This window comes from Solanum dulcamara, chromosome 7 (assembly GCF_947179165.1).
Source record: "Solanum dulcamara chromosome 7, daSolDulc1.2, whole genome shotgun sequence".
In the NCBI taxonomy this organism is placed as follows: domain Eukaryota; kingdom Viridiplantae; phylum Streptophyta; class Magnoliopsida; order Solanales; family Solanaceae; genus Solanum; species Solanum dulcamara.
Window position 1 is genome coordinate 48751726 of NC_077243.1, and position 25351 is coordinate 48777076.

Here is a 25351-nt window from a genome sequence, read left to right on the forward strand (position 1 = left end):
ACGCCAAGTATTTCTAAGCCATTTTCATATTTCCATCCACCAATAGGCCGTGTAACACCCTTTATAACAACTCCATAAAGTCCAAATTAAAAGAAGAAACCTTACCTTACCCGAAATTGGCCAAAATTGTCAAGTCGCAACTCGAAACTTCTTCAAACGCGCTGAAACTGAGCGGGCTGTTTGTGCATCTCCTTCGCTGCCCCAAATTGGATTTTCTCATTATTAAAAATCTTCATATAACCATGGGATACCATAATTAATTAATTCACGAAACGAAACTCGAACGCTCACCTCCACTAGCCAAATCAGTAGCCTCCCTCCCTTACACCTTTCACGTTTTCCTCTTCTTTTCCTTCTAAATCTCTAATTGTAAAGCTGGAGTTTTAATTCCATGAACGTCTTAAAATACTTATATACGTATTCACGTACTCAAGGTACACCGTATATAATTAATTCACGGAAGAAAATTGAAAAACTCACCTTAAATCTTCAACAACGATGGCTGCCTCTCTATTTCCCTCTTTCATGTTTTTTTTTCTCCAAGGCTGCTGCTATTTTTGGATAATGAACAACTAAGGAGTCATATACACATATATATATAAGGTGACACGCGTCAGCCCCTAAGGGTGACACGTGTTAGGCCCTTATTGGGCCACCTCAACACGCGACCAATGGGGTGCTGCCACGAGGCATTGGGGTCCACCTCCCCCAAGCAGGTGGGTCACCTGCTTGAGGTGCTGCCACGTGTCCAAAATTTTTTCCTCCCTCGTGGGTTCATAATCTCGTTCGTAATCTTGTCTCACTTTAAGAGCCTATGAAACCCTTGCTACGTAAGCTTGGTATGTAATCAAGTAACTCATGTATGTAAGATTTCCAAATTAGTAGCTTATGTAGATAAGTCGAGCCCTACGACTCGTTACTTGGCCTCCTATTCCTTCTGGATTCTTATGATTCCCCTTCCAACCTTCTCTACCACGGGGTATCACATCCTCCCTTCGTTGGAGTCATTTGATAGTGTAGTAGCATATCCGGTTCATATGATAATGTCCAAGGAACTCATGAGACATTCCAAGTTTAAAAAGGGTGGGGTGTAACATCCTTCCCCCCTTTAAAACATTCGTCCCCGAATGTTAAACGAAACCTCCCTTAGGACTTATATAGACCATTGGGGAATTTGTTTCTATTTTCTTAATACATATGTCCATTGAAGTACTCAGTATGCGAGTCTCAGGAGTTGGAATTATCTGTTGACATTAGGAATGGGTACGAATACTGGTGTTTTATGTCCTCTTTTAATTTCCCAGGTCATCCCCTTTTCTGCCGACTTTGGGTTGTCATTGAATAATTTGTTTAATCCTATTTGGCCTACCAGCTTAGTCCTTTCCCCATCAGGAGGACCTATAGGCGCTTCCTTACAACATCTTGTAGGGGGTCATCTGGATACTGAAATGGTAGCCCTTCTCGTAGGCAAACCTAATAATTGGTGAACGATAGTCCTAGCTACACTTAAAGCTAACCTCATAAGCTCGCAATATATTTTCTAGCAGTTGATATTATGCTCGGTCTATTCAGAAGCCCGGGGTAAATGCAGTATGAAGGCCTGTCTGTGCTCCCGACCTCTTCTTGGACTGAGGTCCAAACATTAACCATATTTGAAGTCCCTCTATCTAAGATATTAGCTGGGGAACTTCACGGAATCTTACTACTTCCTTGTTATATAACTTCACCTCGTTCCAGTTGCATAGGTGGTCTTACTTGAAAGCAAATAGGCTGATTCGTTAGCCTTCTCGCAATAACCCATATAGCACCCTACTCTTGAAGAGTTTAGAATAGGTGCGTGGTGATGTTGATAATTCGGGAATCCTTAGCTTCGTATAGTTTTTCTCGACTTTCTTCAGAACTTTAACTGGCCTATATTGTTATTCTGTGGTTTTCCACTCGTTAACTGGTTCTATGTTGAAGAACTGTGGCATTCAAGTGTGTTGTCAGTTAGCAATTAGCTAATCCTTCTTGTTTTTCTTAAGTCCTTGTTAGAATTGCCTTAACGTATCTTATAATACTCTGGGTACATCATCTCATATCGTTTCTCCGTTGCTAGTTCAGATTCTTCCATCTCGCGTGATCATACCAGCACTAACGCATTAAGTTCCATCAGAATTTTGAAGTTAAGTGTGCTGGGGCGAGAGTAATATTGGGATGGGTGACCTTCCAGGGAAGTCTTCGTGTATCGTTTCACTATAATCCTTTCTACGATGTACGGGCACTCAATTTAGCCCAAGATTTACCTCAGCGTTGTCTCGCGAGTCTTTATGTTTTGCCTTGTCTCTTCTTCTGTTATCTTACAACCAGTATCGATGTAGACCTTTAGTTCCGCTATGATCATGTCCCTTTTTGGTCAATTTGGTTTAACTTCTCCTATTGTATTCCCCCCTTTCCGTACGCACTCATTCATTAGGGTGGGCTGCTGCGTAGTACTAAAGTTCGTTCATCTAGTGAACTTTGGAGCCGCTTTGAGTTTTGTCTATCACTAGCGGCATAGCTTTAACGAAATTTGATATATAAGCTTCCCTATCCTCGATTCCCCTTGTGTTCGTTTCATTTTCTACCACATGAGGTTTTCTATTCCTTTCCTTTTTTTTTTATCTATCACAATATCATTTGCGACTAACTCTATAACCAATATTTTGGCTTTTGGTCTAGTGTGCTGTTATTTTCCTTTGTAGTGTCTCTTGAGTTATACGGTATCCTTTCATGGCTACACTCTTCCGGTTTTTATACTCAGTCGCCTTCTAGTGTTATGTTGTTCAGTGTCTCATCACAGACTTCTTAATGCTGCTTTATGTAGCGTTCTGGCTTCTATTCAATTATTGGCGGCCTCTGGACCCTTTTTAACTTGGTTCGGCAAGATATCTTTTTGAAGTTTAGACGCCCATCTCAAATATATTCCCATCTTGATTGCCTTCACCTTACTTTCGCCATTTTCTCCTTAACCTCCCCCCTTTAGAGGGTACTCGTACTTTCCTCTATATGTACTTGTAGTCATTCCAATTTCAATTAGACAGTACTAGAGTTACGACGATAATTATTTACGGTTTTCCTGAAGTAGTAGCTTTATTCCAACCTATATCCTTTGCTTTTTGGGGCGAATATAAGTTGCGCCCTTTATTCCTTAAGTTTGCCGTCCTCGTCCCTTGAGGGCTCCACTATTTTTGGGGCGACGTTGTGTCCGCGCGTCGTTTCTTTATATTTTAAGCTCCATACTCTTACTGCGTGCTCAACACAGACTTTTAACTCAATCAACGTATACCAGGTGCATGTTACCAGTGGTTCCACTTTATCCCTACAAACTCGTATCACACTGTTCGATTCATACTTACATATCTCCCTTTTAATTCGTATTCCAGTTCAGTTCCTGACACCTCCTTGAGGTGCTTCTGTCTGAAGCTCTTTCCCCAATTAGTCGGTGGAGAACTATAAACTGTTATCGTAACCCGTCTTTCAATCATTGTTGGAAGAACCAGAATCTCTTAAACATCACAGTACTTCTTTTAATACTTGACCTACCTGGTCTCCTTCTGAGTTTATCCTCAAGCTATAAACAACTCATCTAATTTACAATTAGGAATTGGAGGTTTGGTATTTTTTTTTCCAAAAAGAGTGACACTCGTTCGCGTGACATCTTATCCTTCATCCTGAGCCTCTTTTTTTTTTCTTTACAACACAATTACGGTTGGAGATACTACGGTCTGAACTGTACTGCTCAGACAGACTTTTGTTTCTTCAAAATAATTTCCTCGAGTAAGAAAAGTATCCCTTATTGACGACATGAAGAGTACCTCTTATAGTTTTAATTAAACATAATAAGGGTACTTGATATCAATCTCCAGGACATCCTAAAAATCTATGTTTCATTCCCTGTCCTCGTCCTGGGAAAATTTCGGCAGAATTTCCTCTATATTTCTTACTTATCCCAAACCTGTACGCAGAAAATATCAATAATGCCTCACAGGGCCAACACATATATATATTCGTGTCATGTCATATTACTGCCACCATGCCTCATAGGGCCAATATATACATGCGTTTATCATTATTTCCTGTTACAGCCACACAGGGCCTTCTACATTATTTCAGAACAATACTGACAAAACTACCCCATATAGTTAACAAAACTCTCCCTATCATGTGCCTGCAGCTCATTTAGTCCCTTGTTCCTCATCTGTGTACCGTCTACTTGTCTGTCCTTCATCATCTCCCTCGCTTGAGTCCGCGAGACCCAAATAACCCGACGACCTCTGGTTTACCAATGTCCAAGATAAGGGGCTTGAGTATGCAGTAACACTTACCGTAGAAGCCGGCCTGACATAGTGCTCCGTCATCAAAGCTGTCATGACCCAACTCCGTAGGCCGCAACTGGGTTCCGACCTGGACCCTCTCATGCGTATTTATCAACTACACTTAAGTTGAACCGTGTGTGATGTGATACTATATACAAAAACCTCAATAGTTTAAAACTTAAAAACTTTTTCATGTACATGTAGCCTCTTTCATTTGTATCATATCATGAAAGGGCACGCGAGCCGACAAGGCTGCTATAACAAAAACATTCACAATATATCGAATAGGCAACATCGAAACTAACTCACAAACAACCCACATATACATATGTCTACAGACCTTTAAGAATAGTAACAACAACATATGGCGGGACAAGACCCCCGCCGTACCCCTGAATGTACAAATATATACATTAAGTGACCAGCATCAAAATTTAGGCTCCAGAACTGTGAAGCACTTCCGACACAGCTGAGAGGAACTCCTACGCTGATGGATCTCTAGAATAAACATCTGTACCTGCGGGAATGAAACGCAGCCCCCCTCGAGAAAAGGGGGGTCAGTACGATATATGTACTGAGTATGTAAAGCATAACACATCGTAACTGAGATCATAACTGAAATAGGGATGCAGGGGATAAGTATAACAATTAACAAATTACTGTACCTGCACCTTAGGACACGTGATCCTATACACCATCATATACTGTGCCCGGCCCTCTAGTGAACTCAGTGTCATTATCATTACTTCATAATCACATATCATCGAGTCATAATGCATTTCATTTCATCATATCATCGTATACGGTATCATACCATCGTATACGGTATCATCTTATCATGTATATCATCGTATTATACCCGGTTCACTACAGGGCTCAGGGTCAAAATGTATTGCTTTAATCTCATATGCATGCCTACATAAAGTATCCGTCCCTTTAGTGAGGGACTCGGTGAATGGAGTGGTGTACGTCTATAGCGTACCATCATAATATACATATGTACCCGGCCCTCTAAGGAGGGACTCGGTGTTCCTTCCTTATTTCACCACATATACTATCATATTACAGCCGGCCCGGGACTCGGTGAATAATCGTATCGTCATAACATATAACATATATCACACCTCACGTACGGCATCGTCTTCTCGTGCGTGGAACTATACACATCCGGCCCGGGACGTGGTGAAAGAAGCAGTAACACTGTGCACGATAACATATCCCGGCCCATCATGGGACTCGAGGAAGGATGGGTTACAGTATGCACGAGTAGAGTAGTGAGAAACCATATGCAACTAAGTCATTATCTAAGACTCGATGAAACAGTCAAGTGAACCGTCACCTGAAGACTGGGGGAGTAATTATCCGAGGTATCCCTTTAGATGTCATTATGGCTTATATCAGTTGGGGCTTCAGGGATCACAAACATGCATCAAAATAATGCCACATAATTCATGCAATCAGAAATATAGTCTATGCAATCAGAAACATAATTTATCTAGTCAAAGACTCAACTCATGCAATCAACGGCATTTATCATTTCAGAGCCTCTAAAAAGAAGAGCTGGTACCTCTACTTTCTATTCATTATATAGCAGGCTCGAGAATAGTAGTTTGACTACTTTCAGACTCTTAATATTCAGGAGTGACTACAAGTCACGAGTTACAATCAGAGCTCATAAATGGAATTACCTCTAAACCTATATCATATACCATTTCACTTAAAGTTAAGACATTCCAAAGGAAAGAAGAAATAGGCTTTACATGTACTAGTTTTCATCACCTAGAAGACAAAAAGGCAATGACTCAGCTATTGCAGAAGTTCTAATACCAAGAAGTAAACAAGAGTCTCGACTCATACTCAGGGCTTTACGAATGGATTGAATCCCAAATATCATATACATATCATTCATAACTTATATCTAAGGCATGCCAAAAGAAAAGAAGAATAGTTCTACATATCTATTCCAAAAACACGCCAAAGGAAAGCTTCACATACCTTGTATGGACTTCTCTTAATCACGTCCACATCGTTGTCCTCGAAACCTATTTAACATGGAAGTAATATAAGTATTAACAACCTTGGACTTTTCAGCAACTTAGACTACCCATGAGTATTCATAACATTCATCCCTTCGCTCGCCTTCTCGGGTAGTTCCTTAACTGGTTAGGATGTTAACGAAAATCGGGCAGCACCTACCCTATAATGTGCCCTATCCGAATTCTCAACCATGTCCTTAGCACCTGCAGCCAACCAACAATGCAACCACCAACCCATACATATACATATTACGACTAATTAATTAATTTACGGAACGAAAATGGGATTTACCTATTTTTTTCTCCCAAGCCGTCGAAATTTTCTCCTTAGCTCTTAGGGTTTGTTTTCTCACGTTGCTGCTGGAAATTTGTTAATGAACTGAAGTAATTAGGATACATATCAACTTATATAGGTGGTCCCAAGGGGTGACATGTGTCAGCCCCTAAGGATGACACGTGTCAAGCCATGATTGGCCACCGTGTCATGCTACCAATTAGGGGCTGCCACGTGGCAGCGGGGTCCACCTCCCCCAAGCAGCTGCATCACCTACTTGACCCTAAGTAGGTGCATCACCTGCTTGCTTGAGGTGCTGCCACGTGTCGCTCCTCCATTGGCTTCTATGCGTCGTCTTTTTCCCTTCCTCGCGGGTTTGTAATCTCGTCTTACTTTAAGAGCTCATGTAATCTAAACTACGTAAGCTTGGTATATCCTTAAGCAACTTAAGTGTATAAGACTCTTAACTTCGTGTCTTACGTAGGTAAATCGAGTCCTACGACTCATTTCTTAGCCTCCAACTCTTTCCGGATTCTTATGACTCTATCTCCAACCTCCCTTCTCGCGAGGTATCACAATCTTCTTTCCTTAGAGTTGTTTGATAGTGTCGTAGCTTATCTGGCTCACATGATAGTGTCTAAGGAACTTAAGAAGACGTTCCAAGCTCAAGAGTGCAGGGTGTAGTAAAAGCAACTGGCGTGGCTTCCGAAACAGCTTTCCGGATCATTGGACATTTTGGGGCTATCGTCGTTGGGCCTTCCAGGGAATCAGCCTTACTCGTATACTGGGAGCCCTCCGAAGGATCAGTCTCGATCGAATAACTAGGGTCTTCCGAGGGGTCAGTTTCAATAGAATAGCTCGGACTCTTTTTGCTCGGTCTTGGAGTTGGAGATCTCAGCCCCGAGAGTTCCCTGGGGGTCTTTCCAACTCCCCCCCCCCCCCCCCCCCGCTGTTTGGAGCTGGTTGTTCCATCCTTCGCCCCAATCTGTACACACCTATGAGAAAGTACATTAGAACAATTTCCTTTTTAGGGACATAACCATACACATAACAGCTTAGTAAGAAGAGATCATCCTAACGACATAGCTCTATCGCACGATCTTAGATACCAAAGGAAGGTAACATCTTAAGTGCCTTGTAGCTTCCTGTTTATAGATGTGGCGCGCAACACACCGATAAAAAGGACTCTACTAGACACGGTCTGCAGACACTCTGAGGACGAACCGCTCTGATACCACTTCTGTCATGATCCAACCCTGTAGGTCGCGACTGGGGTCCGACCTGAATCCCCCCGTACACATATCTATCAGTTGTGGTGATATTGAACTGTATATAAAATAATATCATGTAACAGAGCCCACTAGGCGATAACATCTAATATACCTGTAGCCCTTTCTGTTTGTATCACTACCTGACAGGGCACGCAAGCCGATAAGGCTGCCATAACATAACAACATATACAATATATCATATAGACCCAGCTGAACCAAACTGACATATACAACCCACATATACATGTCTGCAGACCTCTAAACATATAAATGACAACATATGGCGGGACAGGGCCCCCGCCGTACCCCTGAATGGATAAAACAATTTCTATACATCCGTGGATAGTATCAAAAACTAGGCCCCAATACAATGGAGCCTTTTCCAGCTGAGCTGGATGGAATCCTAAGCTAACGGACTCCCAAAATCTGTATCTGTACCTGCGGGTATAAACGCAGCCCCCCGAGAAAGGGGTTCAGTACGATATATGTACTGAGTATGTAAAATATAATATAATACAACTGGAAGCATATCTGAGATAGAGAATAGGGGATAAGATATCAATTCAGAAACCTGTACCTGTACTTGGTGAATTACAAAAACATGCATGTTCGAGTAATATCATATAGCCGGCCCTTTCAGGGGTCCGGTGAATCATCTTTGTAAAACCATCATGGCCCCAGTGCCATCACCACCTTATTACAAAACATCATCATATATCTATACACGTATCCTGGCCCTCTATTGAGGGACTCAGGGAATAATGCAGTGAACTGTGCACGAGAACATATCCTGGCCTGGGACTCAGGGAAAGAAGTGTTACGATATACACGAGTAGAGTAGTGAGTAACTATATGCAATTTAAATCATTATCGAAGACTCAACTGTAGAAGAAAATTAAGCTATTGTCTGAGAATCAGGATTGTAATGTAATCACCTTAAATGCCCTTTAAATGCCATTAGGGGCTATACTAGCTAGTGTTTCGGGGTCCTTAGACATGTACTAAAGTAAAGCCAAATCGCTTATGGAACCAGAAACATTTGTTAACATATAGTCTGTAAGACTTGGAGCTTGTATATTTGTTATCTCTTTAGCATATAACAGTTTCCAGGGAAATAGTTCGACTACTGTAGGAGTTCAATATTCAGAAGTAAATAAGAGATGTTTGAGAATAGAGTTACCCTAGAGCTTAGATCATATTCAACTTACAACTAAGACAAAGGCATGCCCAAAAGAAGAAAGAGAATAAGCTTTATGTAGTCTGTACTTTCCTTCAGGGGATCTGCATACACATATTATGTACCCGGCCCATCATGGGGCTCGATGAATCATTATGGCATCATAATCTCATTTTTGTACCAAATACGTGTCAAGGAAAATGAGAGATAATTTTTCACACACTACTGTTTAACACGTAGAAGCCTTACTAGGCAATACTCAATCCTTACAGAAATTCCAAACTAAGCAGTGGATAGGGGTTATGAGGCGTACTTGGAGTTTTGGGAATGGAATTATCCCCACATTCCACACACAATTCACTTAAGGCTAAAACTTGCCAAAAGGAAAGAAAGATAGATGTACGAGGTTATACCAAAATATGCCAAGAGAAAGCTTTACATACCTCTTGGGAGTTACCCTTTATCCTGCTCGCCTCATCATCTTCTGAACCTATTAAATATAAAGTAATACGAATATCAACTACTCTTAACTTTTCAGCATCTGAGGTTACGCCTTAATGTTAATGGAATCTATTTCCTTAATCGTTTCCTCGACTAGTTCTTTAGTTTGGTAAGGCGTTAACGAAAATTGGGCAGCACCTCTATTATAATGTGCCCTATCCGAATTTCCAATTAGGTTCCTAAGACCTACAGCCAACCAACAACAACAACCTGCAGCAACTCAGACCAACAATATATAATATATACTCCAAACGACCTATCCAAAATACGATATCAAAATGAAGTTTCTAGTTTCCATTTTTGCCAAATCTTTAACCGTGCGAAGCGGGGGTCGTGTGGATGCAACCAGCATCTTCCCCACCTCATTTAGAACATGTTTAGGCCCTACAACCACAAGCCACACCCCTGCAGCAGCACCTCACAAGAACAACACTTTGTTTCGACAACAATTCAACTATAACGACTACAAATTAGTTTATTCCGAACGCCAAGTATTTCTAAGCCATTTTCATATTTCCAGCCACCAATAGGGCGTGTAACACCCTTTATAACAACTCCATAAAGTCCAAATTAAAAGAAGAAACCTTACCTTACCCGAAATTGGCCAAAATTGTCAAGTCGCAACTCGAAACTTCTTCAAACGCGCTGAAACTGAGCGGGCTGTTTGTGCATCTCCTTCGCTGCCCCAAATTGGATTTTCTCATTATTAAACATTGTAATATAACCATGGGATACCATAATTAATTAATTCACGAAACGAAACTCGAACGCTCACCTCCACTAGCCAAACCAGTAGCCTCCCTCCCTTACACCTTTCACGTTTTCCTCTTCTTTTCCTTCTAAATCTCTAATTGTAAAGCTGGAGTTTTAGTTCCATGAATGTCTTAAAATACTTATATACGTATTCACGTACTTAAGGTACACCGTATATAATTAATTCACGGAAGAAAATTGAAAAACTCACCTTAAATCTTCAACAACGATGGCTGCCTCTCTATTTCCCTCTTTCACGTTTTGTTTCTCCAAGGCTGCTGCTATTTTTGGATAATGAACAACTAAGGAGTCATATACAGATATATATATATATATATATATATATATATATATATATATATAAGGTGACATGTGTCAACTCCTAAAGGTGACACGTGTCAGGCCCTTATTGGGCCACCTCAACACGCGGCCAATGGGGTGCTGCCACATGGTAGTGGGGTCCGCCTCCCCCAAGCAGGTGGGTCACCTGCCTGCTTGAGGTGCTGCCTCGTGTCCAAAATTTTTTCCTCCCTCGTGGGTTCGTAATCTCGTCTCACTTTAAGAGCCTATGAAACCCTTGCTACGTAAGCTTGGTATGTAATCAAGTAACTCACGTATGTAAGATTTCCAAATTAGTAGCTTACATAGATAAGTCGAGCCCTACGACTCGTTACTTGGCCTCCTATTCCTTCCGAATTCTTATGATTCCCCTTCCAACCTTCTCTACCACGGGGTATCACATCCTCCCTTCGTTGGAGTCATTTGATAGTGTCGTAGCATATCCGGTTTATATGATAATGTCCAAGGAACTCATGAGACATTCCAATTTAAAAAGGGTGGGGTGTAACAACCACGATCATAAATAATGGACCACGGCACACCATATAACCTTACCAACTCTCGAATATATAACTTAGCATAATATTTGGCATGATACTAAGTCTTGACTAGTAGAAAGTGAGTCGACTTAGTCATTCTATCCACAATTACCCATATCGAATCGTGACATTTCTGAGTATGAGGCAAACCCACTAAAAAATCCATATTCACCTCTTCCCACTTCTAAGTAGATATTTTGATATCTTGCGCTAGGCCACCCGGACTTTGATTTTTGGCCTTCACTTATTGACAATTCAGACATTCTGACATGAACCTTGTTATGTCCTTCTTTATACCACCCCACCAGTACAACTTCTTTAAGTCTCAGTATATTTCATCGAGCCGGTATGAATTGAGTATGAAGAATTATGAGCCTCCATCAATATCAAAATCCTTAGGCCACCCATATCCGGAACACATAACCGACCTTGGCAGTATAACACCCCATCTCCCCCTTGAGAAAAGACTTATACCTTTTTTTCCTTAGCTAACTACTTTAACATAACAAGTGTCAGGTCAAGGTCTTATTTTGACTTGACATCCACCACCAAAGAGGATTTGAACATATTTTGGACAACTATACCACCATCATTTATACCACACAACTTCACCCCTTGTCTATCCAATCGGTGAACATCTTTTACCAATTCCCTCTTCCCTTCATCAACATAGGTCACACATTCCATAGACACCCTACTAAGTGCATCAGCTACTACATTGGCTTTACCTAGGTGGTAGTGCACACTCATTTCATAATCTTTGAGGAGCTCTAGCCACCTCCTTTGCCTTAGATTAAGGTCATTTTGGGTGAACACATATTGAAGACTTTTATGATCGGTAAACACATCCACATGCACCCCAAAGAGGTAATCCCGCCAAATCTTCAAGGCAAAATCAACGGCCGCTAACTCAAGATCATGGGTAGGGTAGTTACATTGGTGCACCTTTAATTTCCTACAAGCATAGGTTATGACCTTTTAGTTTTGCATTAAGACACAACCCAAGCCAATCTTGTAAGTATCACAACAAACCACAAAGCTTTATAATCCTTTCGGTAGAGTTAGAATAGGAGCAGAGGTAAGTCGATCCTTTAAAGTTTGGAAATCTTTTCACACTCATCCATCCATATAAATTTTGCTTTCTTTTGGTCCAATTTCATCATAGGGGATAAGATGGAAGAAAACTCTTCTACGAACCTTCAATAGTACCCAACTAGACCTAAGAAGATCCTAATTTCTGAAGAAGACAATGGTCTAGCCAATTTTTGACCACCTCTATTTTTTTAGGATCAACCTTGATCCCATCACCAGATACTATATGACTAAGAAATGCCCCTCCTTCAACTTTAACTGGCCTATATTGTTATTCTGTGGTTTTCCACTCGTTAACTGGTTCTATGTTGAAGAACTGTGGCATTCAAGTGTGTTGTCAGTTAGCAATTAGCTAATCCTTCTTGTTTTTCTTAAGTCCTTGTTAGAATTGCCTTAACGTATCTTATAATACTCTGGGTACATCATCTCATATCGTTTCTCCGTTGCTAGTTCAGATTCTTCCATCTCGCGTGATCATACCAGCACTAACGCATTAAGTTCCATCAGAATTTTGAAGTTAAGTGTGCTGGGGCGAGAGTAATATTGGGATGGGTGACCTTCCAGGGAAGTCTTCGTGTATCGTTTCACTATAATCCTTTCTACGATGTACGGGCACTCAATTTAGCCCAAGATTTACCTCAGCGTTGTCTCGCGAGTCTTTATGTTTTGCCTTGTCTCTTCTTCTGTTATCTTACAACCAGTATCGATGTAGACCTTTAGTTCCGCTATGATCATGTCCCTTTTTGGTCAATTTGGTTTAACTTCTCCTATTGTATTCCCCCCTTTCCGTACGCACTCATTCATTAGGGTGGGCTGCTGCGTAGTACTAAAGTTCGTTCATCTAGTGAACTTTGGAGCCGCTTTGAGTTTTGTCTATCACTAGCGGCATAGCTTTAACGAAATTTGATATATAAGCTTCCCTATCCTCGATTCCCCTTGTGTTCGTTTCATTTTCTACCACATGAGGTTTTCTATTCCTTTCCTTTTTTTTTTATCTATCACAATATCATTTGCGACTAACTCTATAACCAATATTTTGGCTTTTGGTCTAGTGTGCTGTTATTTTCCTTTGTAGTGTCTCTTGAGTTATACGGTATCCTTTCATGGCTACACTCTTCCGGTTTTTATACTCAGTCGCCTTCTAGTGTTATGTTGTTCAGTGTCTCATCACAGACTTCTTAATGCTGCTTTATGTAGCGTTCTGGCTTCTATTCAATTATTGGCGGCCTCTGGACCCTTTTTAACTTGGTTCGGCAAGATATCTTTTTGAAGTTTAGACGCCCATCTCAAATATATTCCCATCTTGATTGCCTTCACCTTACTTTCGCCATTTTCTCCTTAACCTCCCCCCTTTAGAGGGTACTCGTACTTTCCTCTATATGTACTTGTAGTCATTCCAATTTCAATTAGACAGTACTAGAGTTACGACGATAATTATTTACGGTTTTCCTGAAGTAGTAGCTTTATTCCAACCTATATCCTTTGCTTTTTGGGGCGAATATAAGTTGCGCCCTTTATTCCTTAAGTTTGCCGTCCTCGTCCCTTGAGGGCTCCACTATTTTTGGGGCGACGTTGTGTCCGCGCGTCGTTTCTTTATATTTTAAGCTCCATACTCTTACTGCGTGCTCAACACAGACTTTTAACTCAATCAACGTATACCAGGTGCATGTTACCAGTGGTTCCACTTTATCCCTACAAACTCGTATCACACTGTTCGATTCATACTTACATATCTCCCTTTTAATTCGTATTCCAGTTCAGTTCCTGACACCTCCTTGAGGTGCTTCTGTCTGAAGCTCTTTCCCCAATTAGTCGGTGGAGAACTATAAACTGTTATCGTAACCCGTCTTTCAATCATTGTTGGAAGAACCAGAATCTCTTAAACATCACAGTACTTCTTTTAATACTTGACCTACCTGGTCTCCTTCTGAGTTTATCCTCAAGCTATAAACAACTCATCTAATTTACAATTAGGAATTGGAGGTTTGGTATTTTTTTTTCCAAAAAGAGTGACACTCGTTCGCGTGACATCTTATCCTTCATCCTGAGCCTCTTTTTTTTTTCTTTACAACACAATTACGGTTGGAGATACTACGGTCTGAACTGTACTGCTCAGACAGACTTTTGTTTCTTCAAAATAATTTCCTCGAGTAAGAAAAGTATCCCTTATTGACGACATGAAGAGTACCTCTTATAGTTTTAATTAAACATAATAAGGGTACTTGATATCAATCTCCAGGACATCCTAAAAATCTATGTTTCATTCCCTGTCCTCGTCCTGGGAAAATTTCGGCAGAATTTCCTCTATATTTCTTACTTATCCCAAACCTGTACGCAGAAAATATCAATAATGCCTCACAGGGCCAACACATATATATATTCGTGTCATGTCATATTACTGCCACCATGCCTCATAGGGCCAATATATACATGCGTTTATCATTATTTCCTGTTACAGCCACACAGGGCCTTCTACATTATTTCAGAACAATACTGACAAAACTACCCCATATAGTTAACAAAACTCTCCCTATCATGTGCCTGCAGCTCATTTAGTCCCTTGTTCCTCATCTGTGTACCGTCTACTTGTCTGTCCTTCATCATCTCCCTCGCTTGAGTCCGCGAGACCCAAATAACCCGACGACCTCTGGTTTACCAATGTCCAAGATAAGGGGCTTGAGTATGCAGTAACACTTACCGTAGAAGCCGGCCTGACATAGTGCTCCGTCATCAAAGCTGTCATGACCCAACTCCGTAGGCCGCAACTGGGTTCCGACCTGGACCCTCTCATGCGTATTTATCAACTACACTTAAGTTGAACCGTGTGTGATGTGATACTATATACAAAAACCTCAATAGTTTAAAACTTAAAAACTTTTTCATGTACATGTAGCCTCTTTCATTTGTATCATATCATGAAAGGGCACGCGAGCCGACAAGGCTGCTATAACAAAAACATTCACAATATATCGAATAGGCAACATCGAAACTAACTCACAAACAACCCACATATACATATGTCTACAGACCTTTAAGAATAGTAACAACAACATATGGTGGGACAAGACCCCCGCCGTACCCCTGAATGTACAAATATATACATTAAGTGACCAGCATCAAAATTTAGGCTCCAGAACAGTGAAGCACTTCTGACACAGCTGAGAGGAACTCCTACGCTGATGGATCTCTAGAATAAACATCTGTACCTGCGGGAATGAAACGCAGCCCCCCTCGAGAAAAGGGGGGTCAGTACGATATATGTACTGAGTATGTAAAGCATAACACATCGTAACTGAGATCATAACTGAAATAGGGATGCAGGGGATAAGTATAACAATTAACAAATTACTGTACCTGCACCTTAGGACACGTGATCCTATACACCATCATATACTGTGCCCGGCCCTCTAGTGAACTCAGTGTCATTATCATTACTTCATAATCACATATCATCGAGTCATAATGCATTTCATTTCATCATATCATCGTATACGGTATCATACCATCGTATACGGTATCATCTTATCATGTATATCATCGTATTATACCCGGTTCACTACGGGGCTCAGGGTCAAAATGTATTGCTTTAATCTCATATGCATGCCTACATAAAGTATCCGTCCCTTTAGTGAGGGACTCGGTGAATGGAGTGGTGTACGTCTATAGCGTACCATCATAATATACATATGTACCCGGCCCTCTAAGGAGGGACTCGGTGTTCCTTCCTTATTTCACCACATATACTATCATATTACAGCCGGCCCGGGACTCGGTGAATAATCGTATCGTCATAACATATAACATATATCACACCTCACGTACGGCATCGTCTTCTCGTGCGTGGAACTATACACATCCGGCCCGGGACGTGGTGAAAGAAGCAGTAACACTGTGCACGATAACATATCCCGGCCCATCATGGGACTCGAGGAAGGATGGGTTACAGTATGCACGAGTAGAGTAGTGAGAAACCATATGCAACTAAGTCATTATCTAAGACTCGATGAAACAGTCAAGTGAACCGTCACCTGAAGACTGGGGGAGTAATTATCCGAGGTATCCCTTTAGATGTCATTATGGCTTATATCAGTTGGGGCTTCAGGGATCACAAACATGCATCAAAATAATGCCACATAATTCATGCAATCAGAAATATAGTCTATGCAATCAGAAACATAATTTATCTAGTCAAAGACTCAACTCATGCAATCAACGGCATTTATCATTTCAGAGCCTCTAAAAAGAGGAGCTGGTACCTCTACTTTCTATTCATTATATAGCAGGCTCGAGAATAGTAGTTTGACTACTTTCAGACTCTTAATATTCAGGAGTGACTACAAGTCACGAGTTACAATCAGAGCTCATAAATGGAATTACCTCTAAACCTATATCATATACCATTTCACTTAAAGTTAAGACATTCCAAAGGAAAGAAGAAATAGGCTTTACATGTACTAGTTTTCATCACCTAGAAGACAAAAAGGCAATGACTCAGCTATTGCAGAAGTTCTAATACCAAGAAGTAAACAAGAGTCTCGACTCATACTCAGGGCTTTACGAATGGATTGAATCCCAAATATCATATACATATCATTCATAACTTATATCTAAGGCATGCCAAAAGAAAAGAAGAATAGTTCTACATATCTATTCCAAAAACACGCCAAAGGAAAGCTTCACATACCTTGTATGGACTTCTCTTAATCACGTCCACATCGTTGTCCTCGAAACCTATTTAACATGGAAGTAATATAAGTATTAACAACCTTGGACTTTTCAGCAACTTAGACTACCCATGAGTATTCATAACATTCATCCCTTCGCTCGCCTTCTCGGGTAGTTCCTTAACTGGTTAGGATGTTAACGAAAATCAGGCAGCACCTACCCTATAATGTGCCCTATCCGAATTCTCAACCATGTCCTTAGCACCTGCAGCCAACCAACAATGCAACCACCAACCCATACATATACATATTACGACTAATTAATTAATTTACGGAACGAAAATGGGACTTACCTATTTTTTTCTCCCAAGCCGTCGAAATTTTCTCCTTAGCTCTTAGGGTTTGTTTTCTCACGTTGCTGCTGGAAATTTGTTAATGAACTGAAGTAATTAGGATACATATCAACTTATATAGGTGGTCCCAAGGGGTGACATGTGTCAGCCCCTAAGGATGACACGTGTCAAGCCATGATTGGCCACCGTGTCATGCTACCAATTAGGGGCTGCCACGTGGCAGCGGGGTCCACCTCCCCCAAGCAGCTGCATCACCTACTTGACCCTAAGTAGGTGCATCACCTGCTTGCTTGAGGTGCTGCCACGTGTCGCTCCTCCATTGGCTTCTACGCGTCGTCTTTTTCCCTTCCTCGCGGGTTTGTAATCTCGTCTTACTTTAAGAGCTCATGTAATCTGAACTACGTAAGCTTGGTATATCCTTAAGCAACTTAAGTGTATAAGACTCTTAACTTCGTGTCTTACGTAGGTAAATCGAGTCCTACGACTCATTTCTTAGCCTCCAACTCTTTCCGGATTCTTATGACTCTATCTCCAACCTCCCTTCTCGCGAGGTATCACAATCTTCTTTCCTTAGAGTTGTTTGATAGTGTCGTAGCTTATCCGGCTCACATGATAGTGTCTAAGGAACTTAAGAAGACGTTCCAAGCTCAAGAGTGCAGGGTGTAGTAAAAGCAACTGGCGTGGCTTCCGAAACAGCTTTCCGGATCATTGGACATTTTGGGGCTATCGTCGTTGGGCCTTCCAGGGAATCTGCCTTACTCGTATACTGGGAGCCCTCCGAAGGATCAGTATCGATCGAATAACTAGGGTATTCCGAGGGGTCAGTTTCAATAGAATAGCTCGGACTCTTTTTGCTCGGTCTTGGAGCTGGAGATCTCAGCCCCGAGAGTTCCCTGGGGGTCTTTCCAACTCCCCCCCCCCCCGCTGTTTGGAGCTGGTTGTTCCATCCTTCGCCCCAATCTGTACACACCTATGAGAAAGTACATTAGAACAATTTCCTTTTTAGGGACATAACCATACACATAACAGCTTAGTAAGAAGAGATCATCCTAACGACATAGCTCTATCGCACGATCTTAGATACCAAAGGAAGGTAACATCTTAAGTGCCTTGTAGCTTCCTGTTTATAGATGTGGCGCGCAACACACCGATAAAAAGGACTCTACTAGACACGGTCTGCAGACACTCTGAGGACGAACCGCTCTGATACCACTTCTGTCATGATCCAACCCTGTAGGTCGCGACTGGGGTCCGACCTGAATCCCCCCGTACACATATCTATCAGTTGTGGTGATATTGAACTGTATATAAAATAATATCATGTAACAGAGCCCACTAGGCGATAACATCTAATATACCTGTAGCCCTTTCTGTTTGTATCACTACTTGACAGGGCATGCAAGCCGATAAGGCTGCCATAACATAACAACATATACAATATATCATATAGACCCAGCTGAACCAAACTGACATATACAACCCACATATACATGTCTGCAGACCTCTAAACATATAAATGACAACATATGGCGGGACAGGGCCCCCGCCGTACCCCTGAATGGATAAAACAATTTCTATACATCCGTGGATAGTATCAAAAACTAGGCCCCAATACAATGGAGCCTTTTCCAGCTGAGCTGGATAGAATCCTAAGCTAACGGACTCCCAAAATCTGTATTTGTACCTGCGGGTATGAACGCAGCCCCCCGAGAAAGGGGTTCAGTACGATATATGTACTGAGTATGTAAAATATAATATAATACAACTGGAAGCATATCTGAGATAGAGAATAGGGGATAAGATATCAATTCAGAAACCTGTACCTGTACTTGGTGAATTACAAAAACATGCATGTTCGAGTAATATCATATAGCCGGCCCTTTCAGGGGTCCGGTGAATCATCTTTGTAAGACCATCATGGCCCCAGTGCCATCACCACCTTATTACAAAACATCATCATATATCTATACACGTATCCTGGCCCTCTATTGAGGGACTCAGGGAATAATGCAGTGAACTGTGCACGAGAACATATCCTGGCCTGGGACTCAGGGAAAGAAGTGTTACGATATACACGAGTAGAGTAGTGAGTAACTATATGCAATTTCAATCATTATCGAAGACTCAACCGTAGAAGAAAATTAAGCTATTGTCTGAGAATCAGGATTGTAATGTAATCACCTTAAATGCCCTTTAAATGCCATTAGGGGCTATACTAGCTAGTGTTTCGGGGTCCTTAGACATGTACTAAAGTAAAGCCAAATCGCTTATGGAACCAGAAACATTTGTTAACATATAGTCTGTAAGACTTGGAGCTTGTATATTTGTTATCTCTTTAGCATATAACAGTTTCCAGGGAAATAGTTCGACTACTGTAGGAGTTCAATATTCAGAAGTAAATAAGAGATGTTTGAGAATAGAGTTACCCTAGAGCTTAGATCATATTCAACTTACAACTAAGACAAAGGCATGCCCAAAAGAAGAAAGAGAATAAGCTTTATGTAGTCTGTACTTTCCTTCAGGGGATCTGCATACACATATTATGTACCCGGCCCATCATGGGGCTCGATGAATCATTATGGCATCATAATCTCATTTTTGTACCAAATACGTGTCAAGGAAAATGAGAGATAATTTTTCACACACTACTGTTTAACACGTAGAAGCCTTACTAGGCAATACTCAATCCTTACAGAAATTCCAAACTAAGCAGTGGATAGGGGTTATGAGGCGTACTTGGAGTTTTGGGAATGGAATTATCCCCACATTCCACACACAATTCACTTAAGGCTAAAACTTGCCAAAAGGAAAGAAAGATAGATGTACGAGGTTATACCAAAATATGCCAAGAGAAAGCTTTACATACCTCTTGGGAGTTACCCTTTATCCTGCTCGCCTCATCATCTTCTGAACCTATTAAATATAAAGTAATATGAATATCAACTACTCTTAACTTTTCAGCATCTGAGGTTACGCCTTAATGTTAATGGAATCTATTTCCTTAATCGTTTCCTCGACTAGTTCTTTAGTTTGGTAAGGCGTTAACGAAAATTGGGCAGCACCTCTATTATAATGTGCCCTATCCGAATTTCCAATTAGGTTCCTAAGACCTACAGCCAACCAACAACAACAACCTGCAGCAACTCAGACCAACAATATATAATATATACTCCAAACGACCTATCCAAAATACGATATCAAAATGAAGTTTCTAGTTTCCATTTTTGCCAAATATTTAACCGTGCGAAGCGGGGGTCGTGTGGATGCAACCAGCATCTTCCCCACCTCATTTAGAACATGTTTAGGCCCTACAACCACAAGCCACACCCCTGCAGCAGCACCTCACAAGAACAACACTTTGTTTCGACAACAATTCAACTATAACGACTACAAATTAGTTTATTCCGAACGCCAAGTATTTCTAAGCCATTTTCATATTTCCAGCCACCAATAGGGCGTGTAACACCCTTTATAACAACTCCATAAAGTCCAAATTAAAAGAAGAAACCTTACCTTACCCGAAATTGGCCAAAATTGTCAAGTCGCAACTCGAAACTTCTTCAAACGCACTGAAACTGAGCGGGCTGTTTGTGCATCTCCTTCGCTGCCCCAAATTGGATTTTCTCATTATTAAACATTGTAATATAACCATGGGATACCATAATTAATTAATTCACGAAACGAAACTCGAACGCTCACCTCCACTAGCCAAACCAGTAGCCTCCCTCCCTTACACCTTTCACGTTTTCCTCTTCTTTTCCTTCTAAATCTCTAATTGTAAAGCTGGAGTTTTAGTTCCATGAATGTCTTAAAATACTTATATACGTATTCACGTACTTAAGGTACACCGTATATAATTAATTCACGGAAGAAAATTGAAAAACTCACCTTAAATCTTCAACAACGATGGCTGCCTCTCTATTTCCCTCTTTCACGTTTTGTTTCTCCAAGGCTGCTGCTATTTTTGGATAATGAACAACTAAGGAGTCATATACAGATATATATATATATATATATATATATATATATAAGGTGACATGTGTCAACTCCTAAAGGTGACACGTGTCAGGCCCTTATTGGGCCACCTCAACACGCGGCCAATGGGGTGCTGCCACATGGTAGTGGGGTCCGCCTCCCCCAAGCATGTGGGTCACCTGCCTGCTTGAGGTGCTGCCTCGTGTCCAAAATTTTTTCCTCCCTCGTGGGTTCGTAATCTCGTCTCACTTTAAGAGCCTATGAAACCCTTGCTACGTAAGCTTGGTATGTAATCAAGTAACTCACGTATGTAAGATTTCCAAATTAGTAGCTTACGTAGATAAGTCGAGCCCTACGACTCGTTACTTGGCCTCCTATTCCTTCCGAATTCTTATGATTCCCCTTCCAACCTTCTCTACCACGGGGTATCACATCCTCCCTTCGTTGGAGTCATTTGATAGTGTCGTAGCATATCCGGTTCATATGATAATGTCCAAGGAACTCATGAGACATTCCAATTTAAAAAGGGTGGGGTGTAACAACCACGATCATAAATAATGGACCACGGCACACCATATAACCTTACCAACTCTCGAATATATAACTTAGCATAATATTTGGCATGATACTAAGTCTTGACTAGTAGAAACTGAGTCGACTTAGTCATTCTATCCACAATTACCCATATCGAATCGTGACATTTCTGAGTATGAGGCAAACCCACTAAAAAATCCATATTCACCTCTTCCCACTTCTAAGTAGATATTTTGATATCTTGCGCTAGGCCACCCGGACTTTGATTTTTGGCCTTCACTTATTGACAATTCAGACATTCTGACATGAACCTTGTTATGTCCTTCTTTATACCACCCCACCAGTACAACTTCTTTAAGTCTCAGTATATTTCATCGAGCCGGTATGAATTGAGTATGAAGAATTATGAGCCTCCATCAATATCAAAATCCTTAGGCCACCCATATCCGGAACACATAACCGACCTTGGCAGTATAACACCCCATCTCCCCCTTGAGAAAAGACTTATACCTTTTTTTCCTTAGCTAACTACTTTAACATAACAAGTGTCAGGTCAAGGTCTTATTTTGACTTGACATCCACCACCAAAGATGATTTGAATATATTTTGGACAACTATACCACCATCATTTATACCACACAACTTCACCCCTTGTCTATCCAATCGGTGAACATCTTTTACCAATTCCCTCTTCCCTTCATCAACATAGGTCACACATTCCATAGACACCCTACTAAGTGCATCAGCTACTACATTGGCTTTACCTAGGTGGTAGTGCACACTCATTTCATAATCTTTGAGGAGCTCTAGCCACCTCCTTTGCCTTAGATTAAGGTCATTTTGGGTGAACACATATTGAAGACTTTTATGATCGGTAAACACATCCACATGCACCCCAAAGAGGTAATCCCGCCAAATCTTCAAGGCAAAATCAACGGCCGCTAACTCAAGATCATGGGTAGGGTAGTTACATTGGTGCACCTTTAATTTCCTACAAGCATAGGTTATGACCTTTTAGTTTTGCATTAAGACACAACCCAAGCCAATCTTGTAAGTATCACAACAAACCACAAAGCTTTATAATCCTTTCGGTAGAGTTAGAATAGGAGCAGAGGTAAGTCGATCCTTTAAAGTTTGGAAATCTTTTCACACTCATCCATCCATATAAATTTTGCTTTCTTTTGGTCCAATTTCATCATAGGGGATAAGATGGAAGAAAACTCTTCTACGAACCTTCAATAGTACCCAACTAGACCTAAGAAGATCCTAATTTCTGAAGAAGACAATGGTCTAGCCAATTTTTGACCACCTCTATTTTTTTAGGATCAACCTTGATCCCATCACCAGATACTATATGACTAAGAAATGCCCCTCCTTCAACCAAAACTCATACTTACTAAATTTTACAAATAATTGCCCATCCCTTAACGTTTGGAACACAACCCTCAAGTGATTCTTATGTTCTTCCTCACTTTGAGAGTATATTAAAATATTTTCAATGAAAACCCTAACAAAAGTATCAAGGTAGGGTTTGAAAACCCTATTTATTAGGTCCATGAACACCACCGGTGCATTAGACAATCCAAAATTCATCACTACAAACTCAAAGTGACCATAACTTATCGAGAAAGGCTTTTTGGGAATTTCACACTCCCCCACCCTTAGTTGGTGATAGATGGACCGAATGTCGATCTTGGAGAAGTGGCTTTCCCCTTGCAACTGATCAAACAAGTCATATATCCTAGGGATTGGGTATTTGTTCTTAATGGTCACCTTATTCAATTGATGGTAGTTTATGCACATTCGGAGTAACCCATCCTTCTTTCTTACAAATAGAACAGGGGCACCCTACGGTGAAATACTTGGCCTTACAAACCCCTTTAATGATAAATCCTTTTGTTTCTTCAACTACTTAAATTCTGTCAAGGATATCCAGTAAGGAGGAATAGATATAGGTTAGGTATCGGGGAGGAGATCAATACAAAAATCAATATCCCTTTCAGGAAGGATGTCGGGAAGGTCATCAAGAAAGACATCAGGAAACTCATTGACTAAAGGAACTGACTCGGGAGGAGGACTTTCGGAATCAACATCCTTAACCCTCACTATGTGGTAAATACACCCCTTAGCAATCAAATTTTGGGCTTTGTGACAAGAGATGAACTTACCTTTCACCACCGAATCACGAACCTCCCATTCAAGAACGGACTCATTTAAAATTTGGAACTTGACTCAGCAAATCATACAATTATAGAAGCATAAGTTGCCTGTAACCAATCCATCCCGAGTATAATATCGAAGTCCACCATGCCAAGTTCTATTAAATCACAAGGGACAACTTTATGCATGATGGACACGGGACAACCCTTATAGACTTTTGTAGCCACAATCGACTCACCCACGGGGGTAGACACTAAATAAGACTCTACTAATATTTTGGGCAAGATACCAAACCTATTAGCTAATAATGGGGTAAGAAATGACAAGTTTGCACCCGGGTCCAACAATGCATATACATCAAAAGTAAAGACCTTTAACATGTATGTAATTGAATTCATGCATAAAGACTATGGAATTCATAAATTAAAATTATGCTTTAAGAAACCCACCATGAATTCCATGAACCTTTAAGGAGCTAAGTAGAGAAAATACTTGCAAACCATCAATTCATGCATTTGAAATCATTTAGCATCACCAATAATCATTAGCTAATCATGACTCATGCTATTAAGTAGGAATTTAGAACAACCAATGAGAAATTTTTACTTGAAATCAAAGATTTAGTTGAAAGGGTTTTAACTTGTTAGAACGGGAACTTGATCTTGAGAGATCCTGAAATCACCCTAGAATCTGGTTGAGGATGAAAAAGCCTTGAAAAGAACCTTTAGAGCTGGAAGTGTTTTACGAATTGGAGTTAATGTTAGAATTAAGGGTTTGGAAATGCTTGGGGTATGCAACTTGGGAGGTATTAGGCCCAAAACGACCATATTTTCAGAAAATATAAGGAAGGACAAAAAAATACCCCTTTTTAAACTAAGCCGGACAGACCCTATGAAACCATCCTTACGAGTAGTAGAGGTATCGACGAGTCTTAGAACAATTCATCCTGCAGGTTCTGAGAAAAACTTTAGAATTGTCCCTCTGAACTTTTCCTACAACCTATGTCTATTAATCGTAAACTCTTCTACGGTTCATAGAAATGAATTATCCTGTAGGGTCTGAGAAACCCTGACAACTGAGTTTCTGCACGACCTCCACGATTCATGTCTATGACTCTTCATACTTTCTATGAGTGTGTAACCTTGGCTCGTAGATTCGTTCCCTCACATAGTCCAACTCCGGACCTCATATTACTTTTAAGAGTAAGTGCTTGTCATGACCCGATCTAAGGCATAGTCATAACACGACGATCGAAACTCCGAAGGGCTCCAACCAAGCTTCTTGTACATATAATAGGCATATATAAGGTAAAGTAGAAGAAGAAACATCATAAGAGAGTATAAAAA